This window comes from Triticum urartu, chromosome 1A (genome assembly GCF_056163025.1).
Source record: "Triticum urartu cultivar PI428250 chromosome 1A, HENAU_Tu73, whole genome shotgun sequence".
NCBI lineage: Eukaryota > Viridiplantae > Streptophyta > Magnoliopsida > Poales > Poaceae > Triticum > Triticum urartu.
In genome coordinates, this window is record NC_141873.1 from 303,425,025 (window position 1) to 303,443,770 (window position 18,746).

An 18,746-nucleotide genomic window follows, 5' to 3' on the forward strand; every position below is an offset into this window, starting at 1 on the left:
AAAAAACAAATAACTCCATCGAGCAATCACGAAGTGTCATGGCCGGCCGGCCTAGCTAGCCATAGAGATCTCCGCCGCTGCCGACAATTGAACATTCTTTAGCCATAGCCATTGTTTACTAACAGTCCAATTCTGCCTCTCGGCATGGATTTCCTCTCCCGCGTTGGACTTTCCTGCCTCGCTGAAAGTAAGCTTCACAGCGCATTCCATTCATGCCTTCTGCCTCTTCTTCGTCTTTTCCGGGGTGCCCGTGCCTCTATACCTGTCTTCTCGCGCGCGAACGTCGCTTCCATTCTCTCTTCCCCTCCCGCACTGCATTTGGGGCGCGCTAGCTCCATGGACAAGGACAGAGCACGCAGTCATGGCAAGCATCCGGAGCTAGGCGGTCCAAGCGGGGCGCAGAGCGGAGAGGCCGACCTCATCAGCGCCGTCCCGACGGACCTGCTTCTCCAGGTCCTCGTCCGCCTCCGTTGCGCCCGCGCGGCCGCACGCACCAGCATCCTCTCCCGCCGGTGGCGTGGGCTCTGGACCCACCTCCCCGAGCTCACCTTCCGAGACGTCATGCCCGGCCCGCTCCTAGCGGCTCTCTCCTCGCTCGGACCTGCCGGCGCACCCCTCTCTCTCCTCGACATCCACGTCCCTGAACCACAACACAAAAGTGCCTGTCGACCGCGGCCCTCCATGGGCCCGTGGCCGAGCAAGAAGACAGAGTTACCGATTACAGCCCCTACATCCCACCAACCAGGTCACCATGCTGCTCCGCGCCGCCGGGAGGCTCTCGCCGGCGGCGTTCTGCTTCAGTCACCTGCACGAGCTAGAGAACCCGTACGTCAACGTGGACCTGTCTAGCTGCTTCCGCCGCGCCACCTCCATCGAGCTGGACGCAGAGTTCATCTGTTTCCCCGAGCCGCGGTCTGAGTTCCCGGCGCTCGAGAGTCTTTCGCTGTCGGGTTGCCTTGTCCGTCTCGCCGTCGTAGTCCCCCTCTGCCCGCGCCTGCGCGTGCTCAGGGTGCCTCGCGCTTTCTACCAAGGTGACGTCATCACCGTCCGCTCGGCGTCGCTGCAGGAGCTCGTCGTGGAGAACGAGGTCGCCGGCGCATCAACGAGACGTGTCGACGTCGAGGCCCCCGCGCTCAAGCAATTGACCGTGTTCTTACGCAATAGTGGCGATCTCGGCATCTCTGTCTTGGCACCAGCTGTGGAGAAAGTCACGTGGCGGTGCATGTATTCCGGCGTGAGGGTTGGACTTGGTCTTTGGGGCCTCATGGCAGCAAGATTAATGAGGGAGAAGAGCAGTGGATGACAGGGGGTTCTCCCTCCCATCCATATTATGTTCCTACACATGGTTGCCATGGTATGTCTCCTTGATCTCCTACTCAATTTACTTACTGGGTTAATTTGATTACAACATTACACTTATGATCATAAATCATAATGTCCTTTCAAAAATTGCTTTAGGGCGATCCACGTACCTTTCCAGATGGAGAGCTCCGCTTTACAACGGAGATAAGAAAACATATGATTACCCACTTCTCTAGTTTGGAGGTGCATCTCATGACACCAGGACATGTGTTTGGAGCATTTCTGTTGCGACTCCTTGGAAAGCATCCATTTCGTACTGCTGCACGAAGTCTTAAGGTTGTCCTACAGAGATTTGAGGTAATTTATCGATGTTCTTATAGTTGAAAAAATTGTAGATCAACTATAAGGCTCTAGCTGGGCACATTCTTTAGCCATGAATTGTATAACACATTGGTGTATGTCACATTTTTTTCCAGAGGGAAGATGGATGTCCGCCACATTGTCCTTGTGATGAGCCTAAGAACTGGAGAACCCAGACTATCTCCTTGACCAATCTTGAAAAACTGGATATTGTAGAATTCGAAGGGGTGGATCATGAGTTTGATTTCTTGAAAGTGATATTTAGATGCACACCAATGCTTAACAGAGTGAGGGTGGAGCTGTCAAAAGGGTTCACACCAAATGATGATTGGTGGACAAAAATACACAACATCTTCATGGCATATCCTTCAGTGGAATGCAGCGTTGATTGTACTCCCGGTAATTAAGATGGTTTTGTTAAACATGAGATATTGTAGGGATATAGTTGGCAGCAAGGACTTGTCTTGCGCCATAGATAGAATCATTTTCTGTTTAACCTTCTATCCCTATCTCTCTCTCTCTCTCTGTAATATCTCTGATTGGTTGAATCCCTACCGAACCTTTCTGTACTCCTCGCGAGACACCCTCGCTCGATCAATATAACCTGCGGGCTCTCCTTGTTGGAGGGTTGAGATGCTCCCATAACTTTCTACATGGTATACAGAGCAGGCCCTTCCATCACATCTAGCTAGCTTCCATCGATCTCCCATCACCTCCCTCCCATCATGTCATCCTCCGCCGTCCCTATCACCTCCGGCCTCAACTACAACACCTCTGAGCCCCTCTCCCAGACGAACTATGTTCTCTGGAGAGCTCAAGCACGATCCCAGATAATGGGCATCGGCTTGTTTGGCTATATAGATCAAACCCTAGAGGAGCCTCCCAAAACCATCACCACCAAAGACAAAGATGGCAAGGACCAGGTGGTTCCAAACCCTGCCTATGCCCCCTGGCTGATCCAGGATCAACAGATCATCGCCTATCTCCTTCGCAACCTGTCCAAAGAAGTTCTTGTCCAAGTTTCCTTGCTTGAATTCTCACATGCGATATGGGCTGCACTGGCGGCTATGTTTTCTGCCATCTCGTTGTCCCACGTCAACAACATCCGATCTGCCCCTAACCAATGCGCAGAAAGGTACTCAGTCAGCCTCTGCATACTTCGGGCACATGCGCTCCCTCTCCGATGAGTTCGCGGCGGCGGGCAAACCACTCGGGGAGGGGGAGCTCATCTCCTTCATCATCGCGGGCTTGGACATGGACTACCAGCCAATCATCTCCGCCCTCGATGTGCGCACTGAACCTGTCACCATCGACGTGCTCTTCTCCCTGGTGGCAAACTTCGATCAGCGGATCGAGATGTTCCATGGTGGTGGTGAGATGACCCACAAGTATAGGGGATCAATTGTAGCTCTTTTCGATAAGTAAGAGTGTCGAACCCAGCGAGGAGCAGAAGGAAATGACAAGTAGTTTTCAGTAAGGTAATGTATGCAAGTGCTGAAATTGTAAGTAGCAAAGTAGTTTGATAGCAAGATAATTTGTAACGGGCAAGTAATGATAGTTGTAACAAAAATGCAACAAGGTAGCCCAATCCTTTTGAGGCAAAGGACAGGCCAAAACTGCCTCTCATGATAAGCAAAGCGTTCTTGAGGGTACACGGGAATTTCATCTAGTCACTTTCATCATGTTGGTTCGATTCGTGTTCGCTACTTTCATAATTTGATATGTGGGTGGACCGGTGCTTAGGTGATGTTCTTACTTGAACAAACCTCCTACTTATGATTAACCCTCCTGCAAGCATCCGCAAGTATGAGAAAAGTATTAAGAATAAATTCTAACCATAGCATTAAACGTTTGGATCCAATCGGTACCTTACGGAATAGCGCATAAACTGGGTTTAAGTTTCTGTCACTCTCGCAACCCATCATCTAATTGCTACTCCACAATGCATTCTCTTAGGCCCGAATATGGTGAAGTGTCATGTAGTTGACGTTCACATGACACCATTAAGGGAATCACAACATACATACTAACAAATATCGAACACATATCAAATTCACATGATTACTTGCAACATGATTTCTCCCGTGACCTCAAGAACAAAGGTAACTACTCACAAATGATAAACATGCTCATGATCGGAGGGGTATTAAATAGCATATTGGATCTAAACATATAATCTTCCACCAAATAAACCATATAGTAATCAACTACAAGATGTAATCAATACTACTAGTCACCCACAAGTACCAATCTATAGTTCCGGTAACAAGATTGAACACAAGAGATGAACTAGGGTTAGAGAGGAGATGGTGTTGTTGAAGATGTTGATGGAGATTGCCCTCCCCAAGATGGGAGAGTTGTTGGTGATGATGATGACGATGATTTCCCCCTCCAGGAGGGAAGTTCCCCCGGCGGAATCGCTCCGTCGGAGGGCAAAAGTGCTCCTGCCCAAGTTCCGCCTCGAGGCGGCGGCGCTTCGTCCCAAAAGTCCTCCCCTTATTTTTTTTCTAGGTCAAAATGACTTATATACCAAAAGATGGGCACCGGAGGTGGGCCGAGGAGGGTACAACCCACCAGGGCGCGTCTAGGCTCCCTGGCACGCCCAGGTGGGTTGTGCCCACCTGGTGGGCCCCCTCTGCTAGTTATTTGCTCCAATAATTCTTAAATAATCCATAAAAATCTCCGTGAAGTTTCATCTTGTTTGGAGTTGTGCAGAATAGGTGGCCTGACGTAGCTTTTCTAGGTCCAGATTTCCAGTTGCCGCAATTCTCCCTCATTGTGTGTACCTTGCAAATTATGAGAGAAAAGGTGTTAGAATTACTCCAAAAAGCATTATTATGGATAAAAACATTATAAATAACAGTAAAAAAACATGATGCAAAATGGACGTATCAACTCCCCCAAGCTTAGACCTCGCTTGTCCTCAAGCGAAAACCGAAATTGAAAGACATGTCCACATGCTTTGACAGAGAGGTGTCGATAAAAACAAAGTATGGACATAGAAGCATCATGTTGATTATTATAACAGCAACAAAATTTAAACATAGGACTTTTATCATAGAACTTTTATCATATACTTCTCATGAATAAGTAATAGTTCATCACACAATCGAAGTATAAAGCAAAAACTCTATTAGAAACCAACAAACTACGTTCTCAGTCAACTTTGCAACTACAATTCATCATCTTTTCAAGAAGGGTCAAGTGTCAGAGCCTTTAGGCAAGTCCACACACTCAACCATCATATAGTATTCGATGATTTCTAACACTCACCGCGTACACATGAGCAAAACGTTTCAACCGGACACATAGAAAGATAGGGGCTTATGGTTTCGCCTCCCAACGTACTCACCTCAAGGGTGATGTCAACAATAATAACTCATGCCACCCATAATCAACTGGACATATGTTCCTAGATCTTTCCTCACCACATGATGCTTGCCAAAGGAGAAAAATAAAAGGAATAGAGAGAAAAACTTTGACTCTTGCATCAAAGTAAAATATAGTCCCTTCGCAGAGGGAAGCAGAGGTTGTCATGCGCTTATTTGTTTGTATGCTCAATCTGTTAGTGCAAAAGAACGTCACGTTACATTGCCCCTTGTGATAGCAAACTTTATTATGTAGTCTGTCGCTTTTATTCTTCACCATCACAAGTTCGTGCAACTCTCAATTTTCTCTTACACTAAATGATCGCACACTTTTAGAAGCAATTTTTATTGCCTTTTTGCACCGATGACAACTTACTTGAGGGATCTTGCTCAATCCCTAGGTAGGTATGGTGGACACTTGAAAATAAGATTTGGGTTTAAGGGTTTTTGGGTGCACAAGTAGTATCACTACAAGAAATATGTCAACTTGTGACCACCACTATTGGTCACTGAATGGTCACAAATTTCCATTTGTGACCTTTTTGTGACCAAAAACATAAGGTCAAAAGCTGGCCGTCATAAACTGACTATAGCGACCTTTCTTCTGGAATGGTCGAAGACGTTTATGACCAAAATACGTCTACTGTGGCGTTTTGGTCACTAGCAACCTCCCCGGGCCATGTAGGCATCCAACATGGCAATCTGATGTGGCACAAGATTCAGCCCGGTCCAATTCGATTTTCTACATGGGCCTAGCCCAACAATTCGGCCTATTTGTGTTTTTTCTGTCTGTCAATTTTTGGTTGGGTTCATGGGCCAAGCCCAATATTGCAGCCTTTTTATTGTTGGGTTGTGGCCTTTTTGTCTAAACGAATTTAGTTTTTTTTCAAAAGAAGGGTCCACTAGTCAGATGGGTCCCAGTTGTCAGGTTCTAGTAATAGGTTCCCATTTGTCATGTTGTGGTAAGTGGGTCCCATCAATTGAGACTCATATTTCAAGCATTATTTAGATTTTCGGAGACAAAAACACACATGATACTTAAATAAGAGCAACCAGATCACATAATACAAGCTCTATCCATTCCAATACAAAAGACCATACTGCTTTACAAGCTCTACAATTGTAATATAGTACTGCTTTACAAGCTCCTTCCATGTGATCACAAACTACCTGCTCCTGTCGTGAACATACTCGACTCGCTGGATGAACATAGTTGCCAACAAACAAAAGTAAGAAAAACAGGGTGAGTTCTTAGATTCAGACTCCTAACAAGCTCTACTAGATGAACAACATGCCGGACTCGCTCGACGACCATAGTCAGGGCTGGGAACAAACAAAACAACAACATGGCTTCCACTGTCATCCTGTTACATGAATCAGAGAAGAATTAGAATAACTGGGGGAAATATATGTCGTAGCTAACAAAGTAAGAAACAATAGTTAACAAGTCTGAGTCATAGAAGCTATAAGTGTCCCTTCAGAGAGACGAGAACTTAGAATTGATGCATGGATCTTATTCTAAACAGCATAAACACCATGGCAATAACAAATTAACAGTAACAAGATCAGTGTTAGCAGAATTAAGTACAAGGCAATCACGGGTACCAATCCAGTGCAAGTTAATAGAGAAAATATGTCAAAGTTACTCAGATTTACTAATGTGTTTTTCATACTACCAAATTGAAGGTAAAAGATGTGTACTGATTCAACACTGCAAACTGATTTCTGAAAGCTTTACCAAAACATTGTTTAGTCGCTTGGTGCTAAAGCGATAGATGTTGAACACTAACTGCCAGCGATAGTAACAACCAGCAGGTACTGCACCTGCGACCGCCATCACTAGCTTGGAAGCAATAAGCACAGCATAGGTAGGATAGGAATCATCCTGGTTGTGTGTTCACGAATCACCTAATAGGTGTCGTGCCGCATAATTGATTTCCTGAACTCAGTATGCTACACTTGTATATCCCAAATCAGGGCTCATGAATCCTCATCAAAGTGTGAAATTTTACCTGAAGTAGGGCAGTGGCCACGTTGAAAACCACGTACAGGTCAATGGTCTGCGGGGCATGAGAAGCACATCAGGAACCCGACAGTCGCAAGTGGCAGACGAAAAAAAATACTGCTAGGGAATCTGTACACGAATGAGGCATACAGCAGTAAAATAAGATATATATTCATGATCTTCACAGCATGAATCCAAATCCTACGGCTGATAGTGGCCCTTTTTATACTACAAAAGACACATGTACACGACCATTGACACCGTTCAAGAATCACAACAACACACTAAGAATAATGACAGGCTCCGCAAGCCTGTGACATACTGTACACGGCAATAGGAGCAAAAATCTAATAAATTCATTACAGGCTTGCCAATAAAAATAACAAGTTACCTATACACAAGGAAACATAAACTTGAGAGGTTGAGATCAAGGCCTATCAACTCATATATATATGCATCAAAAAACAAGGCCATATGGACCAATGCATCATAATTATCAGTTTTAAACACTACAGGATCAGAGCCATATTAATCTTAGCCAAAGTTCAAGACTGAAAATGTAAGCATTTTACAGTATATGTATGCACTATGTTAAACCATTAAATGGGTGATTAGTAAGGGATGGTAAAATATTTGCAGATTTCATATTAGTGGACTGCTTGCACGCTGACAAGAGCAACTGTATTCCTAGTGAAAATTGAACTTGGGGTTTGACAAATCAAACAACAGACAGCAATGACAACTGAAGCACTTGAGCTCTTTTATATTCTCAAAGACAGCAGAAAGCACACAAATTAGTACAAATATATTATGCTTAGCCAGTGCTAAGAATTCAAGTGTTGCACAGTAATAGACCCACCCCTCCCCTAATAAGTAATGCTTTTTAAATGGCTGATTAGTCAGAGATGGTTTAGTAATTGCGTTCCCTGCTATTGAATTGCTTGCACTGTGATGAGAGCCAAAGTATTCTACTAGTAATGTACAGTATATTAGTATATTATGCTTGTCAAGTGTTACAGGCTTCTACTAGTAATGTACAGTAATTTAGCGCCGGACAGTGAAAGAATTATCAAGCAGGGCAAAACAGCAGCATGGCCATCAACTCTATCAGGTAAGATCAAGAACACTAATATTAACAAAGACATATCTTCCTTTATGTGAACAAGTGTGCTTCCTTCATTAATTAGTAGTAGTAATTGTTCCATGCTAATACAAGCACACGCCCTGGCCTATCAAAGTCTGAATCTAATTAAATCGCACCATGGACGTGTCATATCACCAAGGCAAGTACTAGTAAATCTTTACATCATTTTTCAGATAGATAAAAAATGTAGTTGTACTCATCCTAACTAGCAGCAGCAGAAATTGACCCTAGCTAATAATCTTTCACATACCGAGTAACATAATAATATGTGCATTTGACAACAGTAACAGTCCAAAAAATATGAACCTTAGGAACAACAATCTATCCAAAAAAATCACATCGGGAGGGGAACTGGAAGATGGACCTTAGGAAGAGCGCCAGGGTTGAGCTCGTGCAAGGCCACTTGGTTCTCCAACACCCACGTCCTGCAGCAAGGGAAACCACATCCATCCAGCTGCTGCTGCTCGTCCATGGCTGGGCGTCCTACATCCATCCGGGTGTAGCTGCTCATCCATGGCATGAAACCACATCACATGTCAGTCAAGGGAAGTATTTGTGAAGTTAGCCTTGCAATCTTTTGTAATGCAGAAAACATAAGAGCCTTTCAGAGATTTGATGTGTTGGATTAGGAAGCAAGTGACCATAGTGGGGTTGCCGGGGTTGAAAACTTAACACATACAAATCATTAGTTTACAAAGTAGGCTACCGCATTACTACTTGAAATAAAGAGCAGCTGCTGCTAATAAGCTATGCCATATGACAAGTGAACTAGAATTCACTGTGTAGGTAAGACTAAGTGGACTAACTATCTCTTCTTGCTTGATTCCATAAGTTGCAACCAATAGCTTAAATTCCTTTATGTACTAGGGATTCTTTGCTGAACACAAACTGGATATGACACTAGATTATAACCTAAACTGATAAAAAGTGATAGCTACCAATGCTACCACCTATGTGCCACTCCTAACTCGGTACACACTCTATGACTACCAATCAGGTGATTCCCCTGATCTGGCCCGACTCCAACAGATATCCTAGATGGAGATCACGGTGCCGGACCCTTCCTTGTAGTGGAACATAATAAGTGCGGCCCAACATAACAAGCAGCGCGCAACTTAACTGCAGCAGCAAGCAAAGCGAAGCAAAAAGGGGATGCGGTTTCCTACGCGGCGAGATGCGCTGGAGGCCGCAGAAGGGCACCAGCGAGGCGATGCAGATCCGTCGGGGGAAGGCCACCGGGGTCGTCCTTGTTCCGATGGAGGAGAAGATCCTTGTGGTTGGAGAAGAAGTCCGGCGTGCCCTCACCTAGGACAGAGATGAGATAAGGGTCAGAGGAGATAAGAGCGAGCAGATGAGGGCAGAGAGGGGAAGGATGATGCGTACCTTCACCAAGCCCATGGGGGAGGAGAAGCACGCCGATGTTGCCTCGGTGTGGTTGAGGAGGAGGAGCACCTCATCTCCTGACGCATGCTCGTGGAGCCGGACATCAGCTAAGCCCAGCTCGACCATGGCGCGCGTGAGGGAGTCGGTGAGGGCCTCTCGGTGGGCCTTCTTCTCCTCCGCCAGTACCCACGACGAGCGAGCGGGAGGACGCGGGCGAAGGCGTCGGTGATCCCGCGGTAGGGCCGCGTGAGGGCGCCCCAGCGCAGCATCTCGGCCTGGTTCTGCAGCAGCAGCTTGACGCGCTTCATTGGCGCCGCCCCCGTCTTGGCCAACACCGCCGCCGCGCCGCCCGCGCCGCCCTGGCGGGCGACCTGGCGGATGTAGTCGCCCCTGTCGAGGATGTAGTCATCCCTGTCGAGGATGTAACCGCCCGCGCTGCCCTGGCGGCCAAACGGAGAGCCGGCGCGAAGCTGACCAAACGGAACCCTAGCGCGTCGGCGGACCTGCTCGACTCGATCTGGGGCATAGGGTAGGGAAAGATGGTGAGGGAAGGGAGGGACGAGGTCGGCGGCAGTGGTGAGGAGGGCTGCGAGGTCGGCGGTGGGTGGGAGCGGCGGGGGGAGGACTGGATCAGGGAAAGGAGGCCGGGGAGAGGACTGGATCGAGGGAGGAGGTGGCGGCGGCTGCGAGGAGAGGAGGGAGTCGATGGGATCTGACCTAGGGTTTGGGCTGCGGGTGGGGGTATCTCTTTTTCATTTTATTTTATTTTTTTTGTAGATAGATGGATGGATGGATGTGGGATGGAGAGATGGATGGATGGATGGGCTCCATGTCATCGATCCATGGGAAGAGTCCTGATTGGTTCAAAAACCAGTGATTTAAAAAATTATCTAAGTACTAAAAATAAAGGGTTTTGTGAAGTAGCTATCAAAAATATTTTGTAAAATGGCACCACACAAATTTTCACTAGAGTTAGACCACAGTTTATGGATAAGGACTAATTTCTATGCATTTCTGATCTTTCTAGCTATTTTTAATCATTTTCTGAGTGTCCAAAATGACTTTTTTTGTGAAGGACCTACCATATATTTGTTGCAAAATTGGACCAAATCAATTTTCTAAAATACTAGGACATATTTAATGCACAATTGACCAAATGGTTGGGTGTAAAAAGTTTTGATCCACCTCTCGTGAAAAAGACAAATTTCCACCGATTCAGTTGGAAGCGGGTCAAATTTGAACTGCAGCTTGTTCATAGTTTGCTATTTATTTTTTCCAAAAATCATTTCTAGGTACATAAGTATCTATTTAATCAGAGAAACATCAAAAAAAATTCAAGATTCAACCACTAGCTAGGAACGGTCATTCCCGCCATTTTGACCGCATTTTGAAACGGGCATAAAAAAATCAAAAAAATCAAAAAATTGGGAAACCTTCGCATTGTGTCATTATATGTGGCCAAGTTCCCAGGAAAAATAACAAACTTGTAATACGGCAATTATTTTTAAAAAGTGTTCTCAGAAACGAGGTATCACATGTGGAGATCAATGGCTTTCAAGCCAAATGATCAATCTTATGGCCACATTCATGGCATAGTTTGTTCAAATGATCTCATATTGTGCACAAGGGTGCATATTGGAATGGCAAACAATGTTGCCTAAGGAAGTTTTCATTTTCGTTGGACAAAAAACCATTTTCCATTTTTCGAGTGCCCAAAAGGAGGTTTTTTGTGAAGGTCCTCCCAAATAATTGTTTCAAAATTGGACCAAATCAATTTTATAAAATACTAGGACATATTTAATGCACAATTGAGAAAAAAATTGGGTGTAAAAAGTTTTGATCCACCTCTCGTGAAAAAGACAATTTTCCGCCGATTCAGTTGGAAGCGGGTCAAATTTGAACTGCAGCTGCCTCATAGTTTGCTATTTATATTTTCCAAAAATCATTTCTAGGTACATAAGTGTTTATTTAATCAGAGAAACACCAAAAAAATTCCAAGATTCAACCACTAGCTAGGAACGGTCATTCCCGCCGTTTTGACCGCATTTTGAAACGGGCATAAAAAATTAAAAAAATCAAAAAATTGGAAAACCTTCGCATTGTCTCATTATATGTGATTAAGTTTCTGGGAAAAATAATAAACTTGTAATACGATAATTATTTTAAAAAAGTGTTCTCAGAAATGAGCTATCATGTGTGAAGGTCAATGGCTTTCAAGCCAAATGATCAATCTTATGGCCACATTCATGGCATAGTTTGTTCAAATGATCTCATATTGTGCACAAGGGTGCATATTGGAATGGCAAACAATGTTGCCTAAGGAAGTTTTCATTTTCGTTGGACGAAAAAACCATTTTCCATTTTTCGAGTGCCTAAAAAGAGGTTTTTTTGTGAAGGAACTACCAAATAATTGTTGCAAAATTGGACCAAATCATTTTTATAAAATACTAGGCCATATTTAATGCACAATTGACAAAATGGTTGGGTGTAAATTTTTTTGATCCACCTCTCGTGAAAAACACAAATTTCCACCGATTCAGTAGGAAGCGGGTCAAATTTGAACTGCAGCTGCCTCATAGTTTGCTATTTATTTTTTCCAAATATCATTTATAGTTATATCATTTGGCGATACGTAGAGGTTTGGGCAGTGGCCGAGGGCCCCAACTCTAGAGTGCGTAAACTCGCATGCCCGCCGCGTGGTCACCGCGTGACCATGGCGTTGCCATGCGTTCTGGGCGGCCTAGGCATGTCTAGTGGGTTGGGCACTCCCTAGGTTGGTGCTAGGAAGAAAATTACAACATAAGATTCTCACGAGGAGACCGATCGATGCTCAAACATGAATTAACAGCCAAGTGTTTGATTAGCGGTACGGGAAATGTACATGGCTAATGGGCGTGAGTTTTGGCTGAGGATGATCAGTTACTAAGAAGACCGTCTTCACAAATTTTCAGCTCAAAAGGAGGAGCCTCGGTGGTACTTGCTTTGCGAACTACCACACTGGACATAACTACGAATGTTGAAGCTCGGCTCAAAATAATGAACGGATTGAGCTGGCATTAGGTGGAGGATGGTTATTTGTGCATAGGAAACCACTGTAGAAAATGGATACTATTTGGAAATGCCAAAGTGGTACTTCCTTCACAATTCTCTTCTATGGACAGAAACTTGAGAAAACTAGTGAGAGATATTGGATGAATGAAATGAGCTAAAATTTGGTGTAGGTAAGTTACATAGGTATGGTCATGCGCTGGTAAATTTTTAGATCATTTGGGTAAGCCTAGCTAGTACTTACTTCACAAAGCTTCTCTCGACGTAGAAACTTTGAAAATTTCCTGAGAAAGATTTACTAGGAAAATTGAGCTGAATATTATCATGTGGCAATGATTTGGGTATGGAAGAGTGCCCGAAAAGTTTGAGGGTAATAGGAGGGGTCTAGATAACACTTGCTTTGCAACGTGCCAATTTGGCCATAAAATATAAATTGAACCTGGGCTCACATAGATGATTTGACTGAGCTGCGATTTGGAGGAGGGTGATAATTTGGGCATATGAAGGAACTGTATAAATTTCATGTCATTTCGATATATAAAAAAGGTACTTCCTTCACAATGCTTCTAGGTGGACAAAAACTTTGGAAATTTGCCGAGGAAGATTTGCTAGGCAAGTGGAGCTGAATTTTGTCATGCGGTGATGATTTGGATAGAAAAGAGTGCCCAAAAATTCCAAGGGCAATCAAGAATATATAAATAGCACTTCCTTCATAAAGTGCTGTCGTGAATAGAATAGGAAAATGAATATTGTTGAATTAGTTTTGAACTAGGCAAGGAAGGATTTTTACATATTTGATGAAGATATGACCCAAAGAATTTATGAGATTTTTTTGGGAATTTTGGGAATGACAGAAATATAGGTTGCTTCACAACCTAGGGCAAAAACTGCCACATGGACATGACACATAGGCAAAACTGATGAGGTGGCGCCTAGTCATAGCAACCCACCACAATTTACAAGGTTATGACCATCTATATTGGTCATGATCAGCTAGAAATAAGGCAGCAGACCAGTGCTATCTGCTTTATGACCATTTCATGTAAGGAAATTACGACCTTTCTGACCAAAATGGTCGTTATAGTTTAGGTTTTGGAGCCCCCGAACAACTTTTGACCAATTGGTCTGAAATGGTCATAGATCTATGACCAATTCTTTCAGGGTCACTAACAGAAGGTCACAAGTTGACATATTTCTTGTAGTGTATCTCTACTTGGTGTAGAATTTTTGGCTAGCAAAGATATGGGGCAAGCACCACATGTTAAAGGATCCATGACAATATGACTTCTATGTGAATATGAACAAACATAAATCATTACGTTGTCTTCCTTGTCCAACGTCAACAATTTTGGCATATAATATTTTGATGAGGGCTCACAATCACAAAAGATTTCTAGGCTAGTATATTTATATGTGAATCTTCTCTTCCTTATTAATTCTTTCATGAGTTGCATCATTGACTAATGCTATGTTTGTCAATCTATAATAAAAATTTCTACTTATACTTTTCATTATGTGGTGCCATCACCTATCATAGGATTAGTATATAATCTTTTCTTTATTTATTTCCTTTTTCCTTTCTTATTTCTTATCTTTTATTTGCAACATGAGAGTAAAGAAAGCAAAAACTCAAACTAAACTTTATTATATAACTTGCACGCGATTACAAGGATAGATCACTAAGCAAACTCTCAAAGAAGAAAGGATCGAACTAAACTTTTATTCATCTAAAGCAAAAGATCAAACTAAAATAAGTAAAAGCAAAAATATATTGGGATGATACGATACCGGGGCACCTCCCCCAAGCTTGGCGAAAGCCAAGGGGAGTGCCCATACCCGATACTCAATTTTCTTTTGGTGGTGAAGAAGGTAATGTTGGTGATGAAGAAGAGATCTTGTCCTTGGATTTCCATGGCAGTGGTGGTGGTGAAAAGGTGGAAGGTTTGCCCTTTGCTTCCTCCAGTTTCTATCGGAGAATAAAATTATCTATTCTCAACTCATCGTTATCTATCTCAAGTTTTATTATCCTCTTGCATAATGCCCCCATGCTCTCGTTTTTGAACCGGGGAGGAACTGATTCATCTTCATCTTCTTCGGAGGTCCAGCTATAGTGCCCCTCATCCCCATAGGACTTGGGATTTGCGACGAGATCAGCAACATGGCTCTCTCCCTCAGAGTCTTGGGAAGACATATTTTCAGGTCTACGCAGAAAATAGCAAGAAAAGAGGACAGAGTATTTCTCTGCGATACGGTGATCAACGGGTTCGGGAAGTATATATAGATTTTTTTTTATCTTGGGGGACAAGCAAACTGTAGAAAAATGGAGTACGGAAGGTGTCCCAGGTGGGCACAACCCACCTGGGGACGCTTCCTGGAAGTTTCTTTATTCCCAAAATTCTTAAATATTCCAAAACTGATAAAAAATATGTTTGCGAATTTTTCGCAGTCTGTTTACTTACCGTATCACATACCTCCTTATTTTCACGATTCTTGAGTGTTCCGGAAGGACTCTTTTATGTGTTCTTCCGGTTTCATAGTTTGGATAATATTACTTTCAACATTAATATTAATAGCCGTACCTGAGATATAATGCTTTATTCGTTGCCCATTGACAACCTTCGGGTTAGTTCCTTCGGAATTATTTATTTTGATGGCTCCAGACCGGTAAACCTCCCCAATGACGTATGGGCCTTCCCATTTTGAGAGGGGTGTCCATGCAAATAATTTGAAATGAGAGTTGTACAAAAGGACATATTCTCCGACTTTAAACTCATGCTTTCGGATTCTTTTGTCATGCCATCTTTTTACTTTTTCTTTGAATAGTTTTACATTTTCATAAGCTTGGGTTCTCCACTCATCTAGAGAGCTAATATCAAATAACCTCTTTTCACCAGCAAGTTTGAAGTCATAATTGAGTTCTTTGATTGCCCAATATGGTTTATGTTCTAACTCAAGAGGCAAATGACAAGCTTTTCCATAAACCTTTCTATAAGGAGACATACCCATAGGATTTTTATATGTTGTTCTATAAGCCCAAAGTGCATCATCTAATTTCTTAGACCAATTCTTCCTGGACCTATTAACAGTCTTTTGCAAAATTAATTTTATTTCTCTATTGCTAAGTTCAACTTGACCACTAGACTGAGGATGATAGGGTGATGCAATTCTATGGTTAACGTCATACTTGGCAAGCATTCTACAGAAAGCACCATGAATAAAGTGTGAACCACCATCAGCCATTAAATATCTAGGGACTCTAAACCTCGGGAAAATAACTTCCTTAAGCATTTTAATAGAGGTGTTGTGATCAGCACTACCGGTTGGAATAGCTTCTACCCATTTAGTAACATAATCAACAACAACCAAAATATGAGCATACCCATTAGAGGAAGGAAAAGGTCCAATGTAATCAAATCCCCAAACATCAAATGGTTCAACAACAAGTGAATAATTCGTAGGAATTTCTTGACGCTTACCGATATTACCTATTCTTTAACATCCATCGCAAGATAAGACGAACTTACCGGCATCCTTGAAGAGAGTAGGCTAATAAAATCCAGATTGCAATACCTTGTGAGCAGTTCTATCTCCAGCATGATGCCCTCCATAAGCTTTGGAGTGACATTTCCGTAGGATTTGTCCCTGTTCATGCTCAGGTACACAACGTCTAATAATACCATCTACTCCCTCTTTATAAAGATGTGGGTCATCCTAAAAGTAATGGCTTAAATCGTAGAAGAGTTTTTTCTTTTGTTGGTGCATAAAGCTAGGTGGTAAATATTTAGCAACAATGTAATTAGCATAATCAACATACCAAGGAGTACCATGAGAAACATTTATTGCAGCTAACTGCTCATCAGGAAAACTATCATCAATAGGTAGTGGGTCATTAAGCACATTTTCAAGCCTAGACAAATTATCGGCTACTGGGTTTTCAGCTCCTTTTCTATCAACAATATGTAAATCAAATTCTTGTAACAAGAGAACCCATCGAATAAGTCTAGGTTTAGCATCTTTCTTTTCCATTAGATATTTAATAGCAGCATGGTCTGAGTGAACAGTTACTTTGGAATCAACAATATAAGGTTTAAATTTATCACAAGCAAACACCATTGCTAAGAATTCTTTTTTAGTAGTAGCATAATTTCTTTGAGCACTGTCTAGAGTTTTACTAGCATAATGAATAACATTAAGTTTCTTATCAACTCTTTGTCCTAGAACAACACCAACAACATAATCACTAGCATCACACATAATTTCAAAAGGCAAGTTCCAATCAGGTGGTTGAACAATAGGTGCAGAAATTAAAGTTTTCTTAAGTGTTTCAAAGGCTTCTAAAGAATCATCATCAAAAACAAAAGAAATATCCTTCTGCAAGAGACTAGTAGGAGGCCTATAAATTTTTGAAAAGTCTTTGATAAATCTCCTATAGAAACTAGCATGATCTAAGAAACTACGAATACCTTTTATATCTTTAGGACATGGCATTTTATCAATTGCATCAACCTTAGCTTTGTCCACTTCAATACCTCTTTCAGAAAGTTTATGACCCAAGACAATGCCTTCATTAACCATAAAGTGGCACTTCTCCCAATTCAAGACAAGATTTGCTTGTTCACATCTCTACAAAACTCGATCAAGATTGCTTAAACAATCATCAAAAGACTTCCCATAAACAGAAAAGTCATCCATGAAAACTTCAACAATCTTTTCACAAAAGTCAAAGAATATAGCAGTCGTACATCTTTGAAAGGTAGCAGATGCATTACATAAACCAAAAGGCATACGTCTATAAGCATAGGTTCCAAAGGGACAAGTAAAAGTGGTATTTTCTTGATCAGGTTGAGAGACAGGTATTTGTGAAAAGCTAGAATATCCATCAAGGAAGCAAAAGTGTGTGTGCTTGGATAATCTTTCAAGCATTTGATCAATAAAAGGCAAAGGGTGATGATCCTTTCTAGTTGCTTTGTTTAATTTTCTAAAATCTATTACCATTCTATAACCTGTAACAATTCTTTGTGGAATAAGTTCATTCTTATCATTAGGAACAACAGTAATACCTCCTTTCTTAGGAACACAATGAACAGGACTTACCCATCTACTATCAGCTATGGGATAGATTATACCTGCTTCCAGAAGTTTTAATATTTCCGTTCTTACCCCTTCTTTCATCTTCGCATTTAACTGACGTTGGTGATCAACAACGGGTTTAGCATCAGGTTTCATATTAATTTTATGCTGACATAGAGTGGGACTAATGCCGTTTAAATCATCAAGAGTATATCCAATAGCATCTCGGTGCTTCCTTAGAACTTTCAATAATCTTTCTTCTTCATGTTCTGAAAGGTTAGCACTAATAATAACATGGTATATCTTCTTTTCGTCAAGATAAGCATATTTCAAAGTGTCTGGCAATTGTTTTAATTCAAACACAGGATCACCTTTAGGTGGAGGAGGACCTCCTAGAGTTTCAATAGGAAAATTGTGTTTAAGTAGAGGACGTTGTTCACACAAAATTTTATCTATTTCATTTTTTTCATGCATATGAAAATCATTTTCATGGTTTAGCAAATATTGTTCTAAAGGATCAGTAGGTGGTACAGCAATAGAAGCAAGACCAATTAACTGAGATGACACATAAACCATGATAAGGAATAGCAAGACCAATTTCTTGATATAAAGTGTAAGGAATAGCACTCACACTAGCACCTATGTCACATAAACCATGATAACAGTGATCTCCTATTTTAACTGAGATGACAGGCATGCCAACAACAAGTCTATGTTTATCTTTTTTAGCAGGTTTGGCAATTCTAGCAGCTTCTTCACAGAAGTAAATAACATGCCCATCCATATCTTCTTCCAAGAGATCTTTAACCATAGCAATACTAGGTTCTACTTTAATTTGTTCATCAGGTTTAGGTGTTCTAATATAGCTTTTGTTAACCACGGTTGAAACTTTAGCATGTTCCTTTATCCTAACAGGGAAAGGTGGTTTCTCTATATAAGCAGAAGGAACAACTGGATCAACATTATGAAGTATAGTTTCTTCTTTAACTGGTACCGGTTCTTTGGTTTCTTCTTTAATAGGTGGGTGATATTTAAACCACTTCTCTTTAGGGATTTCAACATGAGT

At 42.1% G+C, this 18,746-nt stretch overlaps 1 pseudogene; it reads left to right on the top strand.

Moving 5' to 3' along the window:
- Positions 1–334: 334 nt before the first annotated feature.
- On the top strand, positions 335–2,220 carry LOC147990966 (uncharacterized; annotated as a pseudogene).
- Positions 2,221–18,746: the final 16,526 nt, after the last annotated feature.